The sequence below is a fragment of the Penaeus japonicus genome, unplaced genomic scaffold (genome assembly GCF_977035675.1).
Source record: "Penaeus japonicus unplaced genomic scaffold, GWHDUDI00000001_assembly GWHDUDI00000034, whole genome shotgun sequence".
Classification (NCBI taxonomy): Eukaryota; Metazoa; Arthropoda; class Malacostraca; order Decapoda; family Penaeidae; genus Penaeus; species Penaeus japonicus.
In genome coordinates, this window is record NW_028234436.1 from 4,335,606 (window position 1) to 4,343,105 (window position 7,500).

The 7,500-nt window shown below is 37.6% G+C and overlaps 1 pseudogene; it reads right to left on the minus strand.

Annotated features, from left to right (window-relative positions):
• Positions 1-7,089: 7,089 nt before the first annotated feature.
• Positions 7,090-7,500, minus strand: part of LOC122268019 (uncharacterized) — a 20,812-nt pseudogene continuing 20,401 nt past the window's right edge.

Below are 7,500 nucleotides of genomic sequence, written 5' to 3' on the forward strand. Positions count from 1 at the left end.
AGGAAGTAGGGCAGGGGCGTGTTTTAAAAGGGATCTTTCCCCCGGTCCTCCCCTTTCAATCTTTTTAGGGGGGTCATCCCTGCCAACGCAGGGCCAAAAAACGGATATGTTTTTATATTAAGGGGGGAATTTAAAATAATTTTTATAATAAATTTACCATATATTTCTTTTTTAAATTTTAATTTTAAAATGTATGAAATATATATATGTTTTGGTGGGTTGGGTGTGGGGTGTGTGGGTGTTGTGGTGTGTGGGTGTGTTGTGTGGTGTGTGGTTGTGTGTTGGGGTGTGTAAAGATTATTTAATTCCCACACAAACCATTTACCAAAACACACCAACACACCAACCATAATTTTAAAGGGATTTGATAATGATTATTATTTTTATTTTTTTTTATTTTTAAAATTTTATATTTTTTGTATTTAATCATACATATAATATTAAATTTTTTTAAATATTATTTTTTTATTTAATTTGTTGTGGTTTTGTTTTTGGGTGTGAAATTTATTAATTTTAAAATTTTACAAAACACACCTTAAATTTAAAGTGTTTGTGGTGTGTTGTTGGTGTTGTTTTGTGGTGTGGTGTGTTGTGGTGTGTTGTTGTGGTGGGTGTGTGTGGGTGGTGTTTTGGTTTGTTGTTGTGTGTGTGTGGGTGTGTTGGTGTGTGTGTTGTTGGTGGGTGGTTGGGGGGGGGGGGGGGTTTTTGTGTTTGTGTGTGTGTGGGTGTAGGGTGTGCTGTGTGAGTGTGAGTGTGTTTGGTGGTGTGTGGGGGGGGGGGGGGGGGGGGGGGGGGGGGGGGGGGGGGGGGGGGGGGATGAGGTGTGTGTGTGTGTGTGTGGCGTGTGGGGTTTTTGTGGTGTGTTTTGGGGTTGTTTGTGTTGTTGTGTGGGGGTTTGTGGGGGGTGTGGTGTGTGGTGGGGGTTGGGGGGGGGGGTGGTGGGGTTGTGTTTTGTGTGTGGTGGTTTGTGTTGGTGTGTGGTGTGGTGGTGGTGTGTGTGTGTGTGTGGGGTTTTGTGTGTGTGTGGTGTGTGTGTGTGTTTGGTGTGTTTTGTGTTTTTGTGTTTGGGGGTGTTTGGTTTTGGGGTGTGGTGTGGTTGTTGTAATTTTTAATTTATATATTGAAATTCATTTTTATATTTAATATATAATATTTATTTTTATTATATTTAATATATTTTTAATATAATTTTTATAATATTATATTTTTAATTTATTAAATTTTGAGTTATTTTATAATTATAAATATAAGAATATTATTTTTTTTTTATAGTATATATGTATATTTTTATAGATTTGTTATTTTTTAATATAGTTTTTAATTTATTAATATATGTATTTTAAAATGTATTATGGATAATATATATTATATATATATAATAGATATATTTATATACATATAATAGTAAGCAAATATATATAATAGGATGTCTATATATATCATATATATATAGATATATTTACATATATATATCTTAGAATAAATTTAACATATAGTAACCACATAGATATCTTTTTTTAACATATATAATATATATATATAATTTATATATATAATAGATATAAATTATATATATATATTTATCTTTCATTCACACAGACATACTTTTTAACAGTTATAATATATAAATATATATTATATAATATAGATATTTTATATATTTATTATAGATATATATATATAATAAAAGTATAGTATATATATATATATATATATGTATGTATATATAATACATATAATTATATATATATATAATAAATATATATATATATATATAATATATAAATATTTATATATATGAATATAAAAATAAATAATCTGCGGAGTAGGCGTTGTTATTATATAATTATATATGTATGATATATTACATATATATATATATAAAAAATAATCGTATATATATTTAATATAATAAATATATATAAATATATATAATATATTATACACAAAAAATAGTGCTTTGTTTAACATTTTATATATAATCATATATATATATATATATATCTATAAGTATATATATATTTATAATACTATAATATATCAAAACATAATACAAGATACAATATAACATGTATACATGTACACGTAATATATATATTTTTTAGTGTCTATTCGAGACATATATTATATAGTTATATAAATATAAAATATAATATATATATATATTAATATATCAATAATGTATAAATAATACTATATATTATATATATATATATATATATATATATATATATATATATTAATGTAATATATATAATATGAACAATGTTTTTTTTTCTCCTGCTGACAGTCCATCGAATCCTCCAACAACATGTCTCACGACTGATACCTTACGCCGGATACCTTCACACAACAGACCGTCGCCGTCCCGAATGACCTGACTTGACCTGTGCCCCTGGTTCCGAGGGGGGGGGGGGGGGGGGGGGGGGGGGGGCTCTTCAACTGTTTCCGCCCTGCCTTCATTTCCGTACACCTCTCTTCACAAGACTATCTTGTAGCGTGTTGGAACTGGAACTGAAACTTCCACCGAAGTGGAAATGGGACAGATAAGTCTGATGGAGAGTTCAGATGAAGAAGAAAAGTTTGAAAAATGATGAAAAGTAGTAGGTATAGTTTTGGGAGGACGAAACTCCCTGTCTGTCTTCTTAAGTTGTTATGTTCACTCGAAAAATTCAAAGAGGCCTACAAGATCGGAAGGTGGGATCTTGGTCTTGGCGTTATTAAAGTTGATTGAAGTCTTGAGGGTGATTAAAATGAAGGTGGGTAGAAAGAGGTCTTAGTCTCGCAGGTTTGGGGTTCAGGAAAAAGACATTCTTAACTCTATACTAATCATTCTTAATGTTAGTTAAATTTATTCATTTATTTTCATTTTTTTGAAAAGTGGAGAGCGGAAGAGAAAGTGGTTAAAGGAGCTAAAGAGATAGTGAAAATGAAACTTGGGAGGAGATAAAGTGGGAGCGGAGAGAGCATTACCCTTTTTTCTTTTTAGGTCTGCCAAGAGAAGGAAGTTCGAGGATAGAGTGCAGGTGTACCCCTGGCAGCCGAACAAAGCCTCGGGAGGCAGTCGGGATACCAGAAGACCGAGTAATGACTATCCTGAATAACGGAAGTATGTAAAGTGAAAAGGAAGTGATGAAGGGAGAGTGGAAATTAAATGTGCGAGGAGATCAAGTGATAGAAGGAAAGCTCAGAAAGCTGGAGAGTGAATAAAGCTTCTAAGACCAGGGGAAAGAAGTGAGAGAAATAGCAGGCATGTGCGGCCTTAGTAACTGAACAAAGCCACAGGTCAACCCCTCGGGAGGCAGCCAGACACCAGAGCACCTAGCATGCTATTCATTAGAATTTTTTATTATTATATATATATATATATATATTCTTTTTTTTTCTTTCTTTCTTTCTTTCTTTTTTCGAAGCTCTGCCCACGCTGCACTTCACCCGTCACTGCTATGCATGATGTGCGTGGTTAGCGCTGAAGTGGAGCCCTAAGGGTTAGCTTGGGGTCTAGGTTAAATGTTCATTGATTCTGGTGAGGCTTTTGGGCCACCAGGCATCTGTGCCCTCTGGACGAGAGTAGAGGCAAGTGTAGAGCTCCTCATCCTCATTTTGGATTCTTCTCCATCTTCTTTCTTGCTGGTGGAACCTCTTGTTGATCGCCTCGATCCTTAGTCTTGCATGGATCTCTTGCGCGGTCACTACTTGAGGAAAGTGGATATTCAGAATCCAATCTCAAGTTCACTATCTTTTCGATAACTTTTCCTGGGACTTACGGTAGAGAAATAGGTCTAATTCTCTACTATATACTTTTTTTCCCGGCTTTCGGAGTCATCCTGATTGTTGGCTCTTTGAAGTAATCAGGGAAGTAGCTAGTCATGAGAGAGGCATTGTATATGTTTGCCAGTCTCAACAACATCTTGTTTGGATGATTCTGGAGGATTGTCTTGTTGATCCTGCTTTTGCCTGGTGCAGTTCTAATCTTAAAACTCTGGATAGTTAATTGGACATCTCTAGGCCTGATCTTGGCCATTAGTGGGTCGGTGGGATCTAGTCTTGTGAAATCAGCAGCTACTTCTGTAGATAGAATGTCAGTGTGTCTTCTTATTTCTTTAATGATAGACTCCTCGAAATTACTGTCAAAGTTCTCTTCTTCATCTGTAATTTCTGAACAGGTTTTTTTGTTCTTCTTCATAGATCTTCTGATCCTGTTCGTTGAGGAGGTAGCTTCTCCTGCATTCGTTTCTTCCCATCAGCTACTTGATTGCTGTCCAGAATGATTGTGGGTCTTTTCGGTCCCATTCGACCTTCCTTACAAGGTCTTCCCACTGGTCATTTGCTACTCTCTTCCATTTATGTGAGAGTTTTCTTTGCACTGTTCTGTATCTTGCTCACAGGTTTTGTGTCCATCCATGAATTCTTGCATAGTGATGCAGGTGATTCAACTGTAAATCTATCAGTCTTATATCTGGTGTCAGTCTTGGATGGGGGACAATCAGGAGTGTATAAAGGTTGCGTTGGTCGTTTGGTAAGTACTTTCCGGCTCCTTGGCCACCAATGGTGGTTTGTGTGAGTGTTATTGTGTGTTTCTATGTTGTTTACATAGAGTGGATCGTATGTTTGCAGCTCAGCACATACATGTTTATTTGTTGTGTTTTTGAGATTGTATGTAGTGGTACTGGGGTGTATTCAAGTATGGATCGGAGGACTGTTTTAGTTCGTGTTGTACATTGTGTGAATCCATGTACTTTGGCGAGTGTGATGTTTGCTTCTTTTATGCGTTGTATTACGTGTGTGGATACACCCCATCTGTTGAGGGAGAGGCCAAGTAGTTTGCCATTGTTTGCGTTTGATATGTCTGCATTGTTTACTTGATTGTTTGGTGGGTTTGTGAACTTTTATGTATTTGTTTGGATATTTCATTTCCTCTAGAATGTGTTTGTGAGTGGTGGATATATTCATTATGTTCTTTGATTTGCTTGTATGTGTATTGATTTGTATGATGTCATCTGCATAAGATATATAGTTGCTGTAAGGTGTTGGGAGAGGAAGGTCTGCAGTGTTTAGTATGAAGTGTTGGTGCCAGAACACTTCCCTGGGGAACCCCACTCCTAAGGGGTGTGGGAGGCCAGTGGAAGTGTTTGGAGTGCATGTTTACGGTTCTGTTGTCGAGAAAGTTGCTAAGAAGGCAGGTGGCACGGTGTGGAAGGTGTAAGTTGATAAGTTTGTGTTTCAGTCCACTATGCCATACCTTGTCGGTTATTGTTTACATAGTGGACTGATTTGTTTGGCTTGGGTATGAGTGTAACACAGGCGTGTTTGAATAGTGTTGGATAAAGTCCTGTGGCTAAAGAAGCGTGAAAATTTGACAGAGTCTGTGTATCATGTTTGAAGGAAGGTTTTGAAGAATTGTTTTGTTTCGTTTGCTTGGCCCAGGCGCTTTGTTTTTTGCTTGTTGTATAATCTCTGCAACTTCTCTTGGTGTTATTGGCGTGGTGAAAAGGCCTGTGCTGCTTATTATGGTGAGATTAATTGTTTCTGTGGGTTGTAGGAGGTGTTTTGTGTGTTGTAGCAACTCATGTATTTCATTTATGTAGTCTGTGATTTGAAAGTTTCCCTGCCAGAAACGTCTGTGTAATGTTTCCATTCCCTGTATGGTGTCAATTTTCTCGTTTTTGTCATTGTATATGTGTGAGCAGCGTTGTTTATCAATCCCCATTAGTTTTTTATGTAAGAGTTCAAGAATTTCTTTGAGTCTGTATGGTTCTGGCAGAGTTGGTTTATAAGTGTTGTCTTTGTATGTATGTATTTCTCTGTTTGAGTTTTGTAATTCTGCTTGTATTTGTCTGTATCTGTCCTCAATTCCTGATCTCATCCTCGTGTTTGGGCGAGTTGATGGATGTTGTGGTATTGCGTAATAAGAGAGTGAAGGGTGTCGTTTTCCTTGTATTGAGGGATGGTTCTGTATGTTTTGGAATGTGAGCTTGCCTGGCTGTGTTGATGTAGTGCCAGGATTCCAAGCATGTTGTGGGATTCCCTTGTAGTTCAGGTTTGTGAGAAGGTTTCCTCGAAGGAATCTCAATTTGCCTGTTTGAAGTTTTCCTTTGGATGTGAAGGGATCATAATTGGGTTTGTTTATATCGTGGCAACTATGGGGAGGTAGTCGCTTGTTGTTATGTCACTTTATGTTAGGTGTGCATGTTTGTTTGTGAGGACCATAACTGGTGTGGTTGCTGACCAATTGTTTATGCGTGTTGGAAAGTGTGGGTCGATGTGTTGTAGCGTGCCGTCGTGGACGCGAGAGACGAGCCCTTGTCCCACGGTGTTTGTGTAATTGTAGCCGAATGTATAGTGTTGTACATTCCAGTCTCCGAGTGTATATGCAGGTTTTTTGTGTCTGAGGAGCTGAATATGTCCTGGTCAGGTATCTAAAGTCGTCGAGGTGGTCGGTATATTGTTGCTATGAAGATGGGACCATGTGGCGTGTTAATTTCCACCGTCATGAGCTCTTACGTGAAATTGTGTATTTTGTGCGGTCGAACGTTCACTGCAGTACATTATGTAGTACTATTGTGAGGTAGTTAAGTATTGAGGGAAAATGATTCATGCTATCTGTTCTGTGTCTGCATGAAGGTATCCATTGCTCAGTTCGTCTATATGATTATATTTTATTATGTGTATGTTGGAGATGTCCATCACAGCAGCAAAGAGGTGTTTGTGTAGTGTGTTGGCTGTAACCATCTCTACATTGGACGAGTCGCGGGGTGTTCTGGGCAGGGCCCTGTGCTTTTCTTTTCTTTGTCTTTAGTCTGCCGGTTGCGTGAGTTGGATCTACTGCACTCCTTAAGGTGTGTTTGTGTGGCTTGTTTTGGCCTGACAGTTGTTTGTGTAGCTTGAACCGGTGTTTGTACCGTCGGTTCTGCTTTATTTCGGTTTGTTTAGCTGTTGCTTCTTGTTTAGGTGACTGGGTGACGTTTGACGGCAACCTTGTGTTTGTCTCATCTGTCGGATTGTATTCTTTGTCAGGTATGAGTTTTATCTGATTATCCAGAGTCATAGTTGCCGACGTGCTGAGGTTTGTGTTGGGAGGGATTACATTTAAGATTTCCCATGAGTCGGATTCTCCCAAGTCGAGCTGTGGGAGGTTGTTGTGGGCGAGTGCTGTCTGGAACCGATTGTTGGGTTAATCAGGTTCTGGATGTGTGCATAAAGAAGGGTAATGAGGATTTCTTTCCAAAGGTGATCTGGGAGTGCCAGATGCACTGTTTATTATATTTTTTCTTGTTTTTATATGTCTTGTCTAACTTCGTTAATTAATAATTTCCAGGAGTTTGTTGACTGTGGCTTGTGCCGTTTTCTGTGCGACTTATTTTATTAGTTTAATTTCCCTTGGCTGTTTGTATTGAATTCCAGGGTTGGAACTATTCACACGGAACTGCACGACGTGGTGCAAAAGCACAGTAGTCAAATTGTGGCTCGAGAGAACCATAGGTTGGAACACTGTTTGGC